General features: G+C 40.2%; 1 protein-coding gene across 2 annotated transcripts in view; it reads right to left on the bottom strand.

Annotated features, from left to right (window-relative positions):
- The window catches only part of CREB5 (cAMP responsive element binding protein 5), a 212,335-nt gene that overhangs the window by 75,585 nt on the left and 115,572 nt on the right, over window positions 1-21,178 (bottom strand). The gene's annotated exons all lie outside the window — the stretch shown is intronic.

Consider the following 21,178-nt stretch of genomic DNA (forward strand, 5'->3'; position numbering starts at 1 on the left):
GGGAAGGAATAAGACAAAAAAAAAGAACAGGGGATGGACATATATATACATTAAAATACTAGAAACCTGCAGCAAAATGCCTCCAAAATTTGTTAAGAATTCTGTAATTTTCACCCAAACTTGTAGGAGAAAAGCCCCACAAATAGCAGCCCCACTGCTGTAATGTGTGGCCCAAACTCTATTTAAAGATTTAGCCAATGATAAATCTTGCCTTTAGAAACTCCAATTGTGGTAATGCCACCTATATTTCCTGAACACATGTTTAAGGAACCTCTGCAAATTCAGCATAAGTACAAGGACCAGCAAGTCCTTGGAAGCCTCGCAGAACCCATTAACATTTGCCTTTTGGCTCTTACAGGTCTCAGAAACTGCTGGTTTCAATCTTTCCTTCCCTCTAAATATTTCACTGGGTCTTATTGCCTGACCCATTACAAGAAAAATAAGAAAAGCTAGAATGGTTTCTAAGACTATAACCTCCTCAGAGAAGTTTATGTGCTGCACAGTGTTAAGCACACAGCTGGAACTCACAAATGATACATGGAGGATAATGGCATAGTTAAAGCAAAACAAGGAAACACTGCGAAAGGCAGGTTCAAGTGATTATAAAGAACTAGCTCATATAAAATCACATTTTTGTAATAAAAAAATAAAAAAGTGAGATAAAAAAACCTGCAGCATAAACATGATCTGATCACAAAAGCAAGGAATGATGTCAAACTGATTCCACTGTCGTCATGGTCTCTCAGCTCAGACAGGACTAAGCTTAATTCTTCAGGAAAACAAACGATTTTGCATCATCACAAATAAAGGTGTATCAGTTTTTATTGAAGAAAAAAAGGTAGCAGTAATACACAAACGTACCAAATGGCAGCTGACTTAAAACCAGGCATAATAACAGCAATAAAGCCTACACAAACACTTTCTAACATGTGCATTCTTTTTAAGGGTCAGGCTTAAGACTCCACCCTGGCAAGCAAATTCAAGAAAACTTGAAAATTTAAGGCTCATTGAAGAAAAATGTCAGCAGGTTAAAGAGCTGGAAAGAAACCTAACCCCAGCATCCAGATAAAAGTGACAATTGAACACCAAGTAACTCTTCTGATAGGTTTGTGCTACCTAAAGGTGCTGGAGCCTTGATTTGCTCAAGTGACTTCATTCCCAAACACATTACAGAAGTGTAAATAGTTTTTATTTGGCCTTCATAACTTTGCATCTGAAAAGAATAGGAGGATGCAAAAAGGAGGGAGAAAAAGCTCCCTTTACTCTTAGAGGGCTGAGAGGGTATTTGGAGAGCTCTCTGAGTACTCACTACTGACTGATCCGTATACTGGAAATGTGGTAAGCCAAATTTCTCAAAATTCTCTATTTACCCTTATTATTTGGATCAGTGCAATTTAATAGAAATACTAAGATAAAAGAACTTTGTAAACCCTGCTTTATAGTAAAAATGAAAAAAAAAATCTTTTTGAAGTGATTTATTTTTCCTTTTTCTTTTTTTTTTTTTTTTTTAACTTCCCAAACAAAGCAGAAGTTTGTCTCTGAAAATAAGATGGTGAATTACAGCAAAGTCATGAAAACAAAGAACCAACAGTTTCTCCAGTGCAGGCTTGTTACCATGAGCTAATAATTCCAGACTTTAAGCAAGCTGAGCCTCTTTTTTAATAACTGCATGCCTCTAGGCAAAGTATTTCTACTAAAAATTATTGAGGCATGGAACAAGGCAAGGTGTGTGAGCTAATGTTGGATTGTTCAGTTACTAAACCAACTCCTATAGCAATGAGCCTGCTCTGAACTGACAGATTATTTCTCTGTATACACTTGTATAAACACACTGCTTAAGGTCGAAATCTGTGTAAGCTTTCTTTTCAATTAAAATGTCAAAGATGACAGCACATGTTTTCACTGTCCTCCACAGGATGATGGATGCAGCGGCAGCAGTTTCAAGCCCCTATGTTTCAGAGATGTTTGCCTGCCTGGGTGTCTAAGAAAGATGTACTTGCTGATCTTATACACCCACAGGCAGACAGGACTGCTATGGAGACCTTATGCTACGGATGGCTTCACATCTTTTGACTTTTTCTTCCCCAACGTCCCCCCACATGCTCCCACATTAAATATTGTAAAGTTAGAGTGGGAAGGTTGTTGTGCCCAAAGAGGTTGAGAAAAAGGGTCCTGAATTAAAACACCAGATTTCTACTTAAGTGACAGGCCTAAAATCCCAGGCTGGTTTCTGAGGCAAATTCACTTCAGGCACCTACTTTAAGTCCCAACACAGTTGTGGGTAGTCAATAGAAAGACACAGTGCACCCCAAAAGGAGCTTCCAGCAATTTTTCAAAAAGAAAATGGGGTGAATCTGAATCTTAATTTCTTCAGCTCCATATCCACGAAAATAAATACAACTTTATCCATCAGCTTCTCATTCATTTTCATCAGTCTAGAGCTTGTACAAAGCCAAAGACTGGCTCCAAACATTGCTGGATCAAGACCATGTGGCAATACAACTCATAGCACACATAGCCATAATGATACGGTTGGAGCTGGAGAATCTATTTGGTCACAATTTTTCTAGAAAAAGATTGACTAATGAAAATAGTCTCAATAAGAGAAAAACACTCCAACATCTGCCGCTGGCAGATTTAGTCTGTCTAACTCTGACAAGACACAACTGTGCTGTATGCACTACGGAAAGCTGAGTTTGCCCACAGGCACTAGTGAAGAAAACAAGTAGGTATATACACATTAGATGATTTATTTACTGAGATTTAAATTCTACTCTCAACACCAAAAATACTGTAAAAGTAACACACACACTAGAAATCAAGAAAATACAAACATGATTTCTTAAACAAATAGCAAATAAATACAATAGAAAATTAGAAGCTTGGAAAAGTCTCAGATGACATATGACATCAGTGGCAGACCAAAAGCCAGCTCTTAATCCTGTCCTTTAACAAGAATACCATAGAGATACTCTGTGCTTTTTAACGGTCATTGCTTTGCTAGAACTTCTGCCAAGCTCTCTCTACAACCCAGAGCAAAGTTAATACTTGTGCGTGGCCCATCACAGTCACAGCTTCAAACATGCTTGGTGTCTCAAAGTTTCTGGTTGTTTCCATGGGTGGCAGCGGGGAAGGAGGGAGAGGAGTAAATACATGCGAGTGTAGTGTCAATTATCTGTTTAACATGTCACCTCCAGGTGTAAAAATATCTTAAGAGCTGCCAAATAGCTACATTATCTTCAGCGACCCTCTTCCCACCCCCAACCCACTTCACTGATTCCTTTCAAATTTTCATAAAGATCAAAATGAATATATGCCAGTTCCTGGGAGGAAGCTTTGCATGTGCTTCATCTCTTAAACATGCTAAAAATCCCATCAGACAAAGGATGAGAAGCACGGGGAAGAGGTGAATCTCGAGGCAGAAAGAATAAATTTGTGGAGAACTGCTGCTGTACTTCAAGAGAGATCAGCTCTGAGACAGTGTTGTCTGCTCTCATTACTTAAAGAGCTCACGTTATGTTCTCTGCCTACCTCTCAATGGGATTTACCACTGACTGAGAGCATCAGTTGGGCAAACAGGAATCCCAAACTCAACTACAGCATTTTTTACATAGCTAAGGCAAATTTCACTGAAGGGTGGAAATCAGGTTAGCTGCTATTTGCTAATAAAGTCCCCCAGAACAGTCACCCTGAATGGTGTGTTCCAGAAATGACCCGCAGGAATGACAGAAGCACTACAGGTAGGCACTGCTGGAGATTTCACCGACACTTAGATACTGACACAGGCCAGCAAAGGTTTCCAGCAGCATGTAAGGGGAAGAAGTGATAGCTTGTGAAACCCATTGTCCACTCATGTGCAACCACAGATACAAGGGAAAATTTCTCTCCCTACGCATGCATGCACACTGAGACAGTAAAAAAGAGCAGGCATTGAAAAAAAGGTTATTTTTGCAACAAAGTGTATATTGTCAATCATGTAATTTCCAGTCACTATCTTGTGCCTGCTCCCTCCCTTTTAAGTACTGATTCAAGAACCAACCTGCAGCTAATTTTAAGGTTGGAGTTCATTTGTTTTCACATCAATGCAATTAATTTCCACTGGAAAATGCATCTCAGGCATTCAATCAAAATAGGCCTAAAATAATTCTGAAAAGCTCATCTGTCTCCAATCTATATAATGTTTTAAAAATTGGATGCATGCCCTGCAATAACATTGCACTTCACAAAGCTTAAAGCTCTAAACTTGAGGGTATCAGTTACATTGAAACTGTAGTAAATTAAAACATCCAGTTTCTGGTTTGCATTGATTTATAAATATCGACAAAACTACTATTGCAATCATTACCACTTTGGGTGCTCCGAGTTGAATTTTCAACAGTTTAGGGTTATTTTCATTCTTATTGTGGCTACAGTAGCCTTTCTAGTTATAGCTCAAATTCCAGATAATATGTAAATCTTAAATCTTAGTTTTAAAGACATGCATACAAACCAGCCAATACTTATAATAAAAAGCAGCAAGTCTAAGTGGTCAGTAACAATAGATACCAAGCACATTTTTTCTAGACTCTCCAGCTTAAAGCAGTAAGGATACTTACTATTACAAAATGTTTTAATAGAAGCAAGTGGAAATGGCATAAAGTATGAAAAGGCAAATCTCTTTCTTTTTTTTTTTTTTTTTAACAGGGCATTTGCTGTTCTCTTTTGAACCGTTCTTTGGAATGAGAGAATCAGAAGCTTATTCAAAGCTTTTCTCCTAAACAGCTCTGCACGTTAGTCTACCTGGTGACCTTCAAAATGTACTTGGTTATGAGTAAAATATTACTGAGGAAATATAAACCTGAGAAATAAAGAGAGCTCACGAGCTGTAACCCAGTTAACACAATAATTTGAGAAAACAATAAGAAAAGCATGAACATATCAACAGCAATAGAGCCAATTCTCAATGGTGTATAGCATGCAGCTTTGCCAAAGACAATGGATTTAAACCAACTGGGAATCTCACTCATGCGCACACATGCACGCACACTCCATAAACACACAGTACATAACATGCATTACATCTAGTTGTAAAACAAGCTCTGACAGTGATCTATGTCTTATGCTTCAAAAGAAAACAAAAATACCCAACTTACACCTTGACATCTGTGGACTACTACGGAGTAATTTCTCCTGACCCCTGGTGGTGATTAGTTTAGGAAGTGAAGCAGGAGGATCACCATAATAGTCACAGCATTTCTCCTGAAAGCCCTGGCCAAATTCTACCCTTGCTGCTCTTCTTGTTACCATAACTGAAGCCAATATGCCGATCTACAATCCAGATTTCTACTATTCTTTGCATTCATCATATTTGCCTTGTGTAGCAAGGGGAAGTTGATCCTATTGTGGCAGATGTTCTTGGGGCACGATGCTCTTGCCATTGAGGTTCACAGGAGTTCTGCTAATACAGTAATTTAGAACAGAATCAGATCCATAAAGATGTATGACACCTATGAAGATATTTTCCTAAATTACACCCTGAAATGCTGACTTATGTGTGTTAATGATACACTACATCACATTAAGAAAAAAAGTTTATTTTACATCTTCACCTTCCAATTTGTACTGATGTTTCTGATTTGGTGTTTCACAGCTGTTTGGGTTTTTTTAATTTTATTTTTGTCTTGAGAGACATGTTGTCTTAAGGAGGAAACATTCTCCCAAACCAGAAGTTTGTGTTGAAGATTAAGACAGCATCCACTGCACAAATTTAGAATAAAGGGTTTACTGATCAGTAGGCAGTCATGCAAATGCTCAGTTCATTCTGTCAACTTCCAAGAGTCTGCAGTATGAACTAACACACTGTTAATTTTTTTTTTTTTCTGATTCCTTATTTCATGTCTTTAACATGAATTTAAGTGTTCATACATACTCCATGAATAGTTTTGCTTTGCACTGTTTCTTTTGTCCTCCACTATCCCTTTGAGAACTGCCACTGAAACAGCGCTTTCTGCCATGCTAGAGGAAGTAATATAGCAGCATTGCGATCAGCAGACTCAAAAACTGAACAAGGTGAACTTTGAAATTCTGAGGATATGGTTAACTTTAAGATTTTGTACCTCACAGTTAGTATTACAATTCAGCAAAGAGGAATCATCTTTGCATAAAACAGTTTAAAAACTCCAGGCTAACCAGGCTAGAAGGACCTCTCAAGCTGAACGGTTGAAATAATGCCAGTCATCTAGACATGGCCCATATCAACAGTAGTCACAAAGGTCCGAAAACAGTCCTTCCAGGAACATGAGCATCGTTTCAACGCTCACTGACTGCCTGATGCTGCAAAACTGAACTCCAAAGCACCGCTTTTCAGTGAAGTGCCACTACAGCCATTGGAATCAAGAGCAGCATTTGCATTAAGAGTTTCCAGATTTAAACTGTGGGAACGGGTACTCTGGAGTTGTCAGTGGAAGGCCTCTGACAATGTAATTTGTTTCTCCTGCTGGCCTGACAAAGTCAGAGCACGCTGACATTCAAGAAACATTAGTTGATTTTGTGGGGTTTCTTCTTTCTTTTTTTTTTTTTAGAAACTAGTTGGTTGGAGCTGTTGGGAGGGCAGAGGAAAAGGGCTGTCAGCTGAGGAAGGGGAAGAGGCAGAAGGAGAATGGAAAGGAGATTACATGCCCTTTACTAGATGTCTCCTATAAAATAAGCAAAGTGTTTGTCACACACATACCCTGAGACACGCCAATACAGTGCAGGTGAACATGTAAAAAAAATGTTAACTTTACCTAAACAATGAAGTGGCAGCTCCACTCAGTTTACAATAACATCAGATCTATTTGATTTGGCCCACAGGGAGCCGCCAGACATTGGACTGATCTGGTTAAAATATCTCAAGTGTCACATAAATAGGCCCAGTCAAAGCCTGTTGCATCACCTGCATTTATTTTTTGCTGTTAATATTTAGCAATGGAAGAAAGATACAGATCTGTGCTCTATACACTTGCCATCTCCAACAGTATGATCTCAGCTCAGAGAGCAGCAGGAATTTGCACAGCAGTGAGTATGGCTGATTTCCAGGGGTCGGAAGCCATGGCTTACTCACTCCACTCTGTGTTTTCTGTTGTCGTTCTGTTTTATTTTTTTTAATAGGAAAGGCAAATATGATGAATGTAAAGAATAGTGGCAGATTGCAGGTCAGCATATTTCTGTTTTTTTCCCCTGGTCTATTTTGCGAAATATCAATTTAGCCCTGGTATTAGTCTACCAGATAACAAGTCCTTAAAATGGCTGATACATAAAATTTGATGAGAAACTGAATGTTTAGGAATAATAATTCAGATGAGTACCTTTTAGATCAACACGGAAATCTGCCTTTATCTCTTTCTCTGTAACAACATACCATCTGAATCAACATTACACCTCGTATAAATCTGGCCTGGTCTATGTAGGATATGTAACAAAGGTAATCTGTGTCTGAAGAGAAGAAAATGCAGCAGTATATGCAAGATACTTTGCATTTGGCAGACACATACAACCAGCTGTTTGTTTTTTAGCTTGTGGCTATACATCTACTGGGACATCCCCCACCCCTGTAAACCTTGCTTAGCTCCCGGTCTTATTTCCACTGTAGATTTAACCCTAAACCATGGATAAGCGCAGTGTTTGGAGTTTAAAGTTAAGTGTCATTTAGTATCATTTCTGACATCTCCATACATTATAATGAGCTGCTTTTTCACAGGAGACTTGGGATCTGATTTTAATTTGTGGTAGGGTTATGGTCACAATAAATGTCTATTTCAGATATTCATGAAAAGTCTCTAATGCAAATGGAAATAGAAAGTGGCTGTTTTCTTGTCATTTCAAAGCCATGTATGTAAAACACACAGTACAGATCTGTTCCACATGTAAACTCACTATTGATCCACCATTGTGCCCTGGCTCCTGCCCTGGAAGCCGGCACCCCCATGACAAATAGTCTCAGCAGGTTTTATAACTTGCATAATGAAAGAACAGGTTATGAAATCATTAGCACCTCAGCTGAGGCTGCCACAGGGATGCCCCTCTGTGTTCGTTGTGAAACGTTTCTTAGGCAGCTGCATCCTAGAAGATATTTGGATGTTTTTGCTTCAGCATCGCCACAGAGAGTGGTAAGTAAATCAGTATTTTCATGTTCTGAACTTAAGTGGGGGGGGGTGGAAGTCTCTCTGGTTGACCTCTAGGCTAATTCTCTCCATTCACACGTGCCTAATTCTAGGCATGAAGACCTCTAGGAAACCCAGGTGTCTTTAATCACACTCCCAGCCCTACACCTCCAGCACTGCCAAGGACCAGGGCCATGCCTAGGGAGGCTGGAAGAGACGTCAGCTTTGTCAAACACCCCACGTTCCAACTCCCTTTGTCCTGCAGGCAGCCACTGTGAGTGGTGCTCCAGAGCAGCCCAAATGCAGCTGAGGGCTGCCCTCCCCTCGGCTGGAGTCCTGTTTTGGGGTACAACGCAGAGCCCATTGGCACTTTCCCCTCCATAAATGCAAGCTCAGGCGAGACTGGGTCAGTACAAGCAGCTGAAGATAAACTTGCTTGCCCCTCCACAGAAAAATCCACGTCCCCCAGCAAAAAGAAACAAATTCTACTGCTGCTCACTGGTGGTCCCTTTAGATGTTCCTTATTCCAACCCTTCTGGCAGGTTCAGAAATACCTGTGAAGCTTGCCTTTGCAAATGAGCAACATAGCACAACCATGATCTGGCTCAAGGACAATTGGTGGCCCTAAATACCTAAGAATCCAAATCTAAGAAAAGGAAAGTTGTGCAACTTGATGGAAAGCACCAGCACCAGGTGGGGAGGGGAACTTGTAGGAGGCAGTGAAATTTTGAGACACCCAGGGATCTGGTCCACTGGTATTAGCAAAACTGAATTCCATCAGTTTTACCAACTGCATGAGATAGAGCAACCAAAGAGAGGACCTGTGTCAGGTTCCTGAGCATTAAATAAAGCTAGATTGCGTTGCTGTCTTTCTAAATCAAAGCACCAGGTCATGATTTAAGTAACTGAGGCGCTGGGGCTTTTTAAAGCAGTGTAAGTAAATATCTAAGCTTAATGTGATATAAAAAGCACCACAACAGAAAGGACAACTTAATGTAGTAATGAAAATCACTTACCCTTAATCATCCTTGAGACAGTGTTTTTACAACGCTACTTGATTTATTCAACTAGCAAACATGCCTCCTTTGACTTCTCTAATAACAGGCCATCTTAGCCACGCTTGCTGGGATGTGAGTTTGGGGTTTTTTTTAATCATCATCCCAAGTGCACTATTTAAATGTCTTTGATGCTTTTTCTTTAAAAGAATTTGCTAAGCAATAAATCATATATATTTGCAAAGAAGACAAAAAAAAACCACACAAAAAAAAACCCAAAACCCAAACCAAACCCCAAACAACACAAAACATTACTAGGAAAGTTTGCAAAAATATAAGAGGTTTGGTCACAGGTGTGTAACTAATGTCGCACATTTCTAGAGCACATTATTGCTTAAAGACTTACTGAAGCCCACATTCATTGCTGCTGACAAGCATGCCACTTAGCGTACGAGGCTGTGTGAAGCATTGTTTGCTGTGTGATTTATGACGGTGCCCTTACACTAAATAGGAAGGACTGTAAACTACCTGTGCTCTGCTGAGCAGCTCCACGCTTCCTCTTGCATGGAAGGGCCTCAGCTTCTGGAAAAGCTGGACAATTTCTCAAGTGAGTACACTCTTGTGACACTGAGGCTAGCCAGACCACAAACTATTTTATTATGTTGTGCAAAAACCTATGTGCAAAAAAACCCTCTTTAATTAAGATAGAGCAACCAGCACTGCGGTTGTAATTACCTTGGACTGCTTTACCCACGGGCATAATGAAATAAAATTGGGCCCTCTATATTTTTGTTTTTAAACTAAGTAAACCCAAATTAATTTATTCAACTCAAACCAGACAGGTTTCTCTTTAAAAGGAAGGCATATATGGTTGGAGGGGCTGGTGCAGGAGGCAGAGTGACATGCCGTGATGACTGTGAACTGCAAACTGCTGGCAAAACATTTGGCTTGCCGTTGGTCCGTGGCCAGTATTTTCCTTTGTTAATGAATCCCACATCTTTTCTAAGTTAAGCATTTTTTCTTCTCCCCCCTCATTTTATTTGAAACATATTTTAAATATTTTTGTTTTTATGACGTTGTGGAACATGATACAGCCCCCTCCTAACCCCGAATATGGGAAAATCAATTAAAATTTTGACATTAGGAGCTATGATATAAACATATGGTTCAACTGCTCAGACTTCTTTTTCTTTAAGCAACATATCAAGGATCAGTGCAAAAAGAAATAACCAAATGACAACTCCACATTACTGGATAAAAATTATACCAACTGAAAGTGTACCACAGTCAGAACCTTGCTACTTACCAAACACCAAAAGCCCTGTAAATTTGGCAGGTTTTGACAGACTTCCACTTAGTCTTAGGATTACATATTTTTCATTTGTGTTCTTTTCTGAGGAAAATGTCCATTTAAAAAAAAGCCATCCTGAATGCTATATTTAATAATACATTCTGTCTCACCCAAAGGACCTTCATTTTAGGACTTAAAGAATGCAACATTAAAATGGAGCTTTATATGTTTCCTCATTAACTTCAGACTCTTCCCTAAACAAAACAGAAGAAAAAATAATCGAGAAATTTCCCATCAGAACAGAAATATGATTTTCAAATGAAATTATCATTTTGGGCATCCAGTCACACCTTCCCTACTAACGACCAGTCCTCAGGGCTACGTGACAACAAAATCCCTTCCAGCTTCCTTTGGTATTTCAAATCATCAAAACCCCAGACAGACAAAATGATAAGTCACTGAAATTCCAGGGAATACAAGCACCACTCTTTGGGTCGCTATGCACAAGGTTCCCGCTGAAGCAAATAAGGAGCTATTTCCCAGAGGTCTTGAAAGACTGGAATTGGTGTTACAGGCAGCTTAAGGTGGAGAGTTATTTTGAATCTGTCACTGTCGAGAAAACAAGCTTTTTCCATCATCTTTTATGGACATCTAGTCTCCAGTCCTGCAAGCATCTAGCTACATGAATCTACATGCCCTCCTTTAATATTCTTCAGTTTTACAAATCTTACAGGATTTCTTCAGCCATTGTAACTCACAGCTAGTTCTATGGATGGCAGAGATGATGAAAGTATTAGCAGAGACCTGCAACCCACACTGAGTGAGGACAAAGATACACCGGAAAAAAAATTAAGTTGCAAAAGCTTTTTCTGCACCAACCTCCTTACTTTTTGTAGTATGAACAGTGCCGTGCTTGTGTTAGAAATGACAGAAAGCTTTTTCGAGAGGCTTCTGGTACCAACTCAAACTCCAAAGTTACATGAAGATAGAGACTTCAATTATCTACAGTCTATGGGTGAATTAAATGTACTTTATCACAGTGAATTCAGTTGCATTGTAACAGATTTGATTTATGCAGAAAATTGCAGCCAAGCTCAAAAGCTAGAACTGGAGGGTTTTTTTTTCCCAGTCAAATAGAAAACTTACCATAAGCAGTACTTTCATGTTCACCAAAATTATTAAATTCACTAATAAATTATATTTGATAAATCTTACAAGTGGAGAAGAATAGATATTTGGAAAAACATAGGGTTTTAACATTTCTAAATATTTCTGTTTGAAATTACATACTGATTTGGAAATTTACCTAGCTCATTTTAAAAAGTTAATTTTCTTGTAAACCTAAACATTTTCTTTGCTCTTTTTTTATTTGCACAGTATAAAAGAAATTAAGTCAAGAAATTACGATTTTTAATTTCAGTCACTAAGTCAACAAAATTGTTTTTCACACAGAACTAGTTACCATTACAGGTCACCTGCCAGAAAAACATCAATGACACAAAAGTAACCTTAAATCTGTCAGTTTTTCTTCATTTCCTGTTCTATTAAAAACAACCTAATATTCCAGCTAATTCCTCTCTTTTACATCTTCTCTCCTAGATTTTTCCTAACTGATTTTAACAGCTAGGTAAAACCCCTGAACATCAATATTGATGTATTAATGAAAAACAGAACTAACACTGATATTTTCAAAACTACCCTACTTAAAGACTGATTCATTAAATTAACCGGGTAGGAACACGGTTTTCAAGTCAAAGGGAAAACAGTATATTCTACAGGAAAGTATTGGACTTTTTGTTTTGTTTTCCGAGGGGATTAGCTCTTCCAGCCAGGAAGTTTTTACCACACATCCAGATTCAGTGATTTGCTCCTGGTTGGACAGTGGTACAAAATAATCTTTGACATTTACTGAAGTGTCAGGCACAGCACTTTAAAAGGACAAAGCTTCTCTTTATTACAAGAAAAGAGGATGCAAACAAGGTGAATGCATGACAGTAAAAAATCTGTCAGCAGAGTAGTGAGAGCAAGGCCGTATGCTCTAGGCCTGCACTTTTGAAAACTTCATAAATATGAACAGTATCCTTCTCTAAGCCTTTTAGCTCAAGATGAATATAAGAGTCAGCGCAACTGCACAGGCTTTTGTCAGTGAAACTCACGTTCAGTGCCTGTTCCTCTGTCTTTATGTTATATTCCATAATAAATTATTAATTTTGCAATAACAAAATAACTGAGCATGCAGAAGGGCAAGACACAATTTTACACATGATATTAGTGACAACATATAGGATAGTCATTAGTTAATGGACAAATATGAACTCAGGATAAGGTATACAGGGAAAGGCATTGCAAAAAGGCATTAAAGTGCCATTACTTTTTATAGTGGGAACAGCTTTTGCTAGCTAAGTTCCTGTAAAACATACCTTTGAGTTTACAGAGATATTACCAAATGGATCACACAGTGATGAACAAAGCTTGTCTCCTAGTTTTGCAAAACATGCTGAAATTTACCACAAAGACCCAGAAGTTTTGCTTGTTATAGATTAATTCCCCTATTTTTGCTAAAAGAAAAAAATAATTTAAAAGTGATACTTTAAACAGATGACTGGTTTGGAAATACCTCAGAGATGGATTTTCTCACAGCATTTTAAAATTCTCTTGCAATTCCTGGCTATAAGCAGAAAATACAGATGCTTAGTTGAGCAGGGAACAAAACTTCATTCAGCTGTCTATAAGTTGAAAGGATATCTGGCTTCATTTTGGCTTATGATCCAGCCAAAAATGGCTGGTTGTCAGGATTCCTGTTTTATCTTTGTGTGTTTATCAGGCATCTCCTAAAACTTAGGTGACTGTAATTTATAGGGAGAAGTATAGAAAATTAAGCACCTTGAAGTTTATTTCATTCTCTTGACCTCTTAGATGAGACGCGTACATTCTTCTCAAAACAAGGTGGACACAAGCAGGCACAGGACATGCTTTAGATGACATGATGTTCTTATCTCACCATTTGCTTTTCTTATTGCTTTCTCCTCATCAAAATTCTTTGTGCTTCCCCCTCTGTACAGATAGCCAGTGCTGCCATCATTGCCCAGTGCAGGACCAGACACAGTTTCAGTCAGGAGGCACCTCTGAAGGTGACCTTGTGCAAACTCCTGCTCCAAGCAGGGCCAAATGCAATATCTGAGCAGGCTGCTGTGGGACTTTCCTAGGCAAAGTCTGAAAATCGCCAGCAACCGAGACTGCACCACCTCTCTGCAGCCTCTTGCTGTGCCTGCCACACTCCTCCTGTGGGAGCCTTTCTTTCTTTAGGTCCCACGGGAACTTCTCTCTCTGAAACTGGCAACTGTTGTCTTTTGTCTTAACGCTGCAAAGGGGCAGACCCTGTCTCCTCTGTAACTACCCCATAAGTAGCTAAAGGCTGCAACTAGATTCCCCATTTGCCTTCTCTTCCTAGGCTAAATAAACCCAGTTCTCCTGACACTCTCTCCTTTCAATCTAGGGAAGATGTCCGTAATGGCATCTGTCCTCTGTGCAACTCACCCACCTTCCTCTGCTGCAGTGCGACAAAGTCTTTGCAGGCTCACCCAGGAACATGTGCACAGCTTTGGAGTGCCCATTTGCTTGGAGTTACTCAACAGTTCAGACACATTTCATCCTAAAGTGCCCAACACTTTGGCTGGGTGCAGATATTTTTTTTTTCTCCCACAGCAGAGATCTTTCTAAGTCCTCTGGGGATTGTTTGGGCAAACCCAAGTATCTGACACTGAGCCAATCAGTTAATTATTATATCTAATGTTTGTCCTATTCGATAATTACTGTGCACAAGAGACACATGCCAATGCAGATGTGCTGCCGAAATCCAGTGCCCCTGTGCTCAGCGCTGTGTGGGGAAGCAACAGACTCATACCCTTTCGACATCCAGCTCAGTAAGTTCCACACTCCAAAAAGTCCTCTTAATGGAGCATTGCTTCTTTAAAACAATTCTCCCCAAGATAAAGAACTATCTTTTAAGGGGGAAAAAAAGAGATATTAGCACTGCTGCTGGCAAGAATTTGTCCCACCAGGTGACATCAAAGTTTAAAACAATTATCGAACCTTGTTGAAAACTTTCCAATCAACCACATTTCACTTTTCTAAATAGATCTTTATAAATCCATGCTTTTACAACTATATAGCTTTTTTTTCCTGTAATATTCATTTATTTCTCATTATATTTTTATAAATGTTGGTGCTAAGGTTTTGTACTTTTCCTGAAGTATGTTGCAGCTCTTTCATAGGGCACTACAAAGTCTTGTCAAAACAGTTCAAACTAAACTAAAAAATGGCTAAATCAATTACTAAAAGGGAATTTGCTACACATTGTTTGTTCATTCAGCATATTACAGTATCTACTGAATTGCAGTAGCTGCATCAGGTTTTGCTCTGAATGGAAAAAGTTCCATACTGCAGAAGATTAGCCAATAAAAAGCCAAACAAAACTCTTAAGTGATGCACAGCAATGTCCCCCTTCAACTATTGTTTAAGTTTTTGCCCAAGATCTGAATTCTCATTCTGAAAAATCTTAAAATGGGAGGTACAGCTGATGGGTGCTAATACAGTTTCAATTAAAAAAAAAACCCAAAACCTGTCATTCGAATGTATATACCTACATCACTGCCTTAAGTCATGCAACTTGGAATCTTATTCATGTGATAAATTCTTTCGATAGAATTCTTTAGGAATAACAGAAGTTAATTTTGCCTCACAACCTCAAATATATCGGGGGGGGGATACACGACACTATATACACACAAGCATACAGAGATTTCTGTACTAATCTGCACTTCATGCAGCACATCCCTGTTTCATACCAATGGCCACAAGAGATATTTGTCAACACTGGATTCCAATGGCAAGGAATCTGTTGGCCCATGCAAACCATAAGCTGAACCTTAATTTCCTCTTTATTTTGATTTTTCAATCTTATTTTGATATGAATTTACAAAAGCAACTCACTTATTCAGAGTATGTCAGAAAACGAAAAAGTATTCAGAGCAGTGAGAATTCCTACAGTCCTGTGCATGATAGTACAAGAAAAATACAGCTCCCATCCTTAGCTGCAGTGAAAGAAAAGTTCACTTCGATCTGGAAACCAAATGACAACAAAGAACAGTACTGGAACTTTTTTAACATGATACTGAGTGCCCTTGAACTGAGGTCAAGGGAAGATCTGCTCTAGTATGTTTCTTCTGTTCTGGTTTTTAAGACTCAGTCTGGAAAAAAACTGAGTTAAAATTGACATATAAAATTACTGGTGCTGATGGGCTTTTCCAGTGTGGTGAAACCTTCTACCAGTATTATTTTTGACAGGGCTTGTGATAACTAATTGAAATGTAGAGAAAACATAACAAACTTTTATTACTTGCCGCTGCTGCTAATGGGCACAGATTTATCGATCTCCAGAAAACAGCACCCATTTGAACCACATTGCCCATATTCTTTATGGTCATGGAGCCACACAAGAGCTGTAGATATCTGCAGTAAAACCCTCCATCTTGTTATTTATATTAATACATCTTGTATTCATACTAATAAAGAGCTTTAATATGTTTGACTAATGGCTGCAATTTGCAAAACATCCTGTGATGCTCCTGAATGAAAGATACTAAGTTAAAATAAAGACCACCACACAAATACATCTTGTGCTGATCTAAGAGACAATTCTCACTCTTGACTAGCAGATTTTACCAAGACAATGGCTGGTTTTATGATAATGTGCAGAAACTTTTCAGTAAAGTAAAAGTTAGATGTGTTCACTACAGTTATTCATTTTAACATAGGAAGCTGATGCTACAAGGAAACATCAGGACATAAAATAAAGAATGGAAGTGGGGATGGAATAAACAGTGTTCTGTTAAGTAAATGATACTTTCCTGGCTCTGTCAGGATCCAAAAGCCCTAAAAAGCAAAATGTGTGTCACTGGGACTGAAAAATAATTCATGTTATTTGACAATCAGGGCCTTAAAAATGTGTTTGGAGGAAGTGAAATGGAAGATGGCAAGCACTGCGACACAGAAATTCCATGCCACATTTAAAAACAAACACAAGCACCCACGTAGAGAGGAAATCGCCCATTAATACAGATCCAAGGTTCATCAGTCTCTGGAGTCATTGTGGCTGAAGAAGTAGTTTTTCAGGAGGGCACATCCCAGAGCCAGAGATGTTGAAAAATAGGTGGGTGCTCAAAGGAATGAAAAGAGGGTAGTTTTACAGATTTTATCCAGGGCCCATCAAGGCAGCACTCCCATTCACTGCAATAAGCTTTGGATCAGGTTCAACACACAAACGTAGTCCTCCCTCATTAGCATTGGCTGGTCACGTCGGAAACTGTTTGGGCAAGGTACCCCACCCATAAACAGAGCACTTGGGGAGAGTACGGTAGTAAGCAACAAATAATTTGTCTCTTTGCCAAGATTAGGGGTTGTGTCTCCTACTTGTTCACTCTCTGAGACAATAAAATGAGGGCTATAGTAAGGTAATATCTCTGAAACAATCTAAAAAGGAATGCCATGTGAGTGAGAAGCAAGAGGACAAGGGTTCCTTCAATTTTGATGTCGAAAGTGGAAGAAATGAGTAAGTGATGGGGTATAGAAAGCCACTAGCACATGAATGCAGAGTTTCCATCAGCTCTTTTCTCTGGGATCATGTAAGTAGGAAGAGGAATGGAAAGGAAATAAAAACATGAGTGTAGGGAGTTCCGCTATGAGAACTGCCACATCAGCTAGGTGGAAGACAGAGATATGCAAGTCCCTTTGCAGGAGAAAGAGAGCATAAACACAGTTAAGTGGATATTAATGAATGCTAAACAAGGATGGCAAGCCTGCTCTGAACTTACAAATCACATCCGCATTAATACCAAATGAGTTCATTAAGATTAACATTATTATGATGAGTATCAAAGGGATTAAAAGAGATTATGGCAAATAAGAGAGTCAGATAGGAATGAGATGTAATTACCTTCGTATCTGGTTTATCTATAGCTGCAGAGAAAGACCCAACATTCACTTCACACTGGAGGAACCTAACTCACATTTTGATCTGAAGTATAATTTTCGGCAAAGCTGATCTCAACAGTTTGGTCTGAACGCAGCCCAGGCATGTGCAGGATGAACAAAAGAAGGGTGGGAAGGCGAGCAGAGAGAGACAGGGAGGGGCAGAGGAGGCCCGCTCCTTCCCCAGCACCCTCACCCAAGTGCAGGAGAAAACTTGGTCTTCGTGCCCCCCATGTCCAAAATGTGACATGAGGCCAGCCCTGACACAACCTCTGCCCAACACCTGGCCTGCTCTGACCCCAGCACTCACCACACCAACTCTGAAAACTTCATTGGGTGTCACAAATACCAGCCAAGTCTTACCAAAATGTTTAAGGCAAATAGTCTCGCTGTAGAACTAGGAAAACTGAAGAATACAGGGGCAGAGACATCACATTCAGTGAAATAAAAATAAGCTCTCGGATTTTTACCTCTTACTTTTGTACCGCAACTGCAGAGCCAATTCTTTTGTGCATGCAGAGACCAGCTAAGAAGCACCAAATTATGGCTTAAAATCACACATCTTATAGAGCAGATATTCTGCCAATGCACACATTCAACAATGCAGGCAAAGATGTTAATTGGGATCTTTGTGGGGAAAATTCACTGGGAGTCTTCCAGCCGGGCTCTGCTCTGAGCAGATTGCCTTTCTTCACAGGCTGACTGTGGACAGTTGGCTCTCCAGTGCAAACATCACTTCCCAGCTCTGGTGTGTTTGGCCTCGGGTTTGTTTGACAGGTTACATGTGCTTCTGAATGTATCTTCTGATGCTCATTTCAGAGTGCTGTTAACATTTCTCTTGGCTGCTGTTTAAAAGTTTGGTCCCTAAAGATATCATCCTTCAGTAAGAAAATCCTGTTGCCAGAAATCTTGGCCTCAAATGTTTTGAGGCTGACTGTCAGCGATGTTGACCTCTGACCATGGAGCTGCAAGTCCATAGGTAAACCTGCACACTGGCTCCAAGGTAATGCAAGATGGGCAGCTAGCACTGGAGGAATCCAAAAAGGGCAACTACTTTCATTTTTTTGCTGTCCAAGATGAACATACATTCCAAAAGCACCTGCCAAGCAAAACCAGAGGTGTCCAGCTCTCACCAGGACAGTTATATCTCATTAATTACATGTGTTGTTTCACATACACACACGTGTGTATGCATATGGAACTGACAACTGCAACTTTTTGAAAGGAACCTTTAAAACTGTTTTTAATGTGGTGCTGTGTTGAAATCAGTTAAGTAAATTGTAACAGAGTTGCAATGCACTTCTGTAAGGCAAGAAGGATTTACATCTTTACACCCTCTACCTAACTTCACTGAGCATGAATCAGCAGGATGGAGAAGATGAAGTTCCTTTGTGAAAGTCACAAGCACAAGGCAAGGTCATCAGTCAGGCCATACTGGCTAAGGTACCCAAATGTTCTCCTTTGCTGCCCTCCTGGCCAGGTGAAATGTTAATAGCTAGTACCAGACAAGTGAGACTCCAATCCTCTGTGGAATGCATCCCAATGCACAAAGACTTCCAGGCCACACTGCACAGCGTATCTTCTATGTGCTTTTATAAGAGAAATAGCAAAGATGCATTTCTGCAGAGGCAAAGATAAAGCATGCCAGTCTGTCATCCTCTGCCCAGTCAGTATCTTGCCAACATGGCTAGACACTATCCTAGGACAACACTGACGGACTTTTCCCGCACAAACTCTGCAGCCAGAAAAGGCAGGAAGGGAAAGAGTGAAGACAAGTCCACCTCAGCATCTGAAGCAGGCAGGCAAAGGGAAGAATCTGCTCTGCTTTACTCTGATGGTCCGTGGAGCTGCACTTCCCAACATTTCTAGGAGAAAATATGAGTCAGAAATCCTACGGGAACTCCTGCAGCAGCACAGCTCCCTCCACAACCCACACATCCTCAACAGAGCACTGCGCAATCTAATCCATATGGTATATCTGCACTGCAACATGGGCCAGAGCCGGGTGCGGCCTTACGTTAGGCTCTCAAATGATAAAAGTTTGGCACATGAGCAATTGTTTGTGCTTGAGCAGTTGACTGAGGAGCTTGGAAATCAGGGCATTTAGGAAAAACCTGTGAGTGAAGTGCAGGTACATAACAGCTACACACAAGACACCTTTGCAGAGGGCTGCCAGAGGGAAGGGAAGGCAGGAGCTGGTCCAGGGCTCTTGCCTTGTTCAGACAGAGATGGGGAGGTTTTGCCATCACCGCAGAACAATGGGTTAATATTTTGCTCAGTCAGGCCCCAATATAGGTTGTAAAAAAAAAATCACCAAACCCTCAAGAGTGTGTCTAAGGCTATCTTTAGTTAGCCAAGCAAATCTGTGGTCCACTGCTGATCTAGTGGACACCAATACAGTGCTTCCCTCTGAGACAGAAATTCTCTGAAGGGGTCACTTCTGAGAGCAGTATATTAAGAGCAGACAGCTCTTGACACAAACCTGACGCAGAACTCCTCCGAGCAGAACAGGTATCCTGAGGACACCACACACACCTGGTATCTCACATTCATCCCACATCTAAACACAAGCAGTGCCTGAGCAGAGGCTCAGTCGGTGTTAAAACTCTGTGTGGCCCACCCTAAGGGTAATGTGCTCATGATGAACTTAGTGAAGAGGTACCTTTTCTCCCTCCCACCTAGACCTAGAGGCTGTTAGCTACATGGAAAAAAAAGACTAAAAGGTTTGTAGAGAGACAGATAGATTTAGTAAGACAAGCACAGTGCTCTGTCCCACAAAGGAGATCCACATGTGCAGATGCCCCAACTCCCGGGTAGTTCTGGAGAGCAGAACCATGACAGAAGGGGATCTGCTGTGCTCAGCAGTCCCAGCAACGGCAAGAGAGCAGTCCATCGAACAAGCAACAAGCCCACGGCAAGCTAAGCATCAGTCAGGACGCTGCTGACAAGCATTAGGGATGAAACGCTCCTCAGGATGAGCTCTGCAAACTACCTCCCTTAAATGCTTTATTTTCTACAGCAGATTTCCAACTATAGGATCCTTTACTCACTCTGCTAGGCAGAGGCTGAACTGCTGCTCTCTTCGTACAGTTTCAAATTCACCAGCTACACCCGAAGAACCACCCCTTTTTGTCTTTGCCTTTCTTTCTTTTTGCTCTCTCCAGACTTTTTGTGAAAGAGACACCCAGTTTCAAGCTATTTAAAAAATATCAAAAAACCTGGTGGAAAATAATTTGCAGCTGTGATAATATCACATTTTTTAAAATACTGTAATATAGTTTTACTTTTAATAATAAAAGATAAAAAAGGAGAGTCTGTGAATAATTAGAGAGTGCAGTCTGAAGCCAGTTACAGTCACTGCAATTGATAATAAACTTAAAGCCCCTTGACAGCAGGTAAATGCTTTGCAACCCTGACCCCCTTCCTCTCACATTACTTAACAACCCTGCAGTTCCAGCATTACATCACCGTCCAAGCGATTGGTTCCTGCATTTTAACTCTCTCCCTGTCTCCTCCGATTAGGAGCAACACAATGATGGGGCAGGGGGGGAGGAACAACAAACCACCAAACTTCTCTCAAGTTTGCTGTGCTCCTTGTTTGGGTTTGGTTTGGTCGAAAAAGCAGCTTCTGCTGCTAAGAGTCGAGGTTACACGCACCAGAAAACAAACTCTGTCGAAGTGGGAGAGAGAGTGGGAAAGGGGGATCAGGGAGGGGAGGAGGAGAGGAGGAGGAAGGCGGGGGA

This window comes from Athene cunicularia (genome assembly GCF_003259725.1).
Source record: "Athene cunicularia isolate RWA chromosome 2 unlocalized genomic scaffold, athCun1 chr2_part1, whole genome shotgun sequence".
NCBI lineage: Eukaryota > Metazoa > Chordata > Aves > Strigiformes > Strigidae > Athene > Athene cunicularia.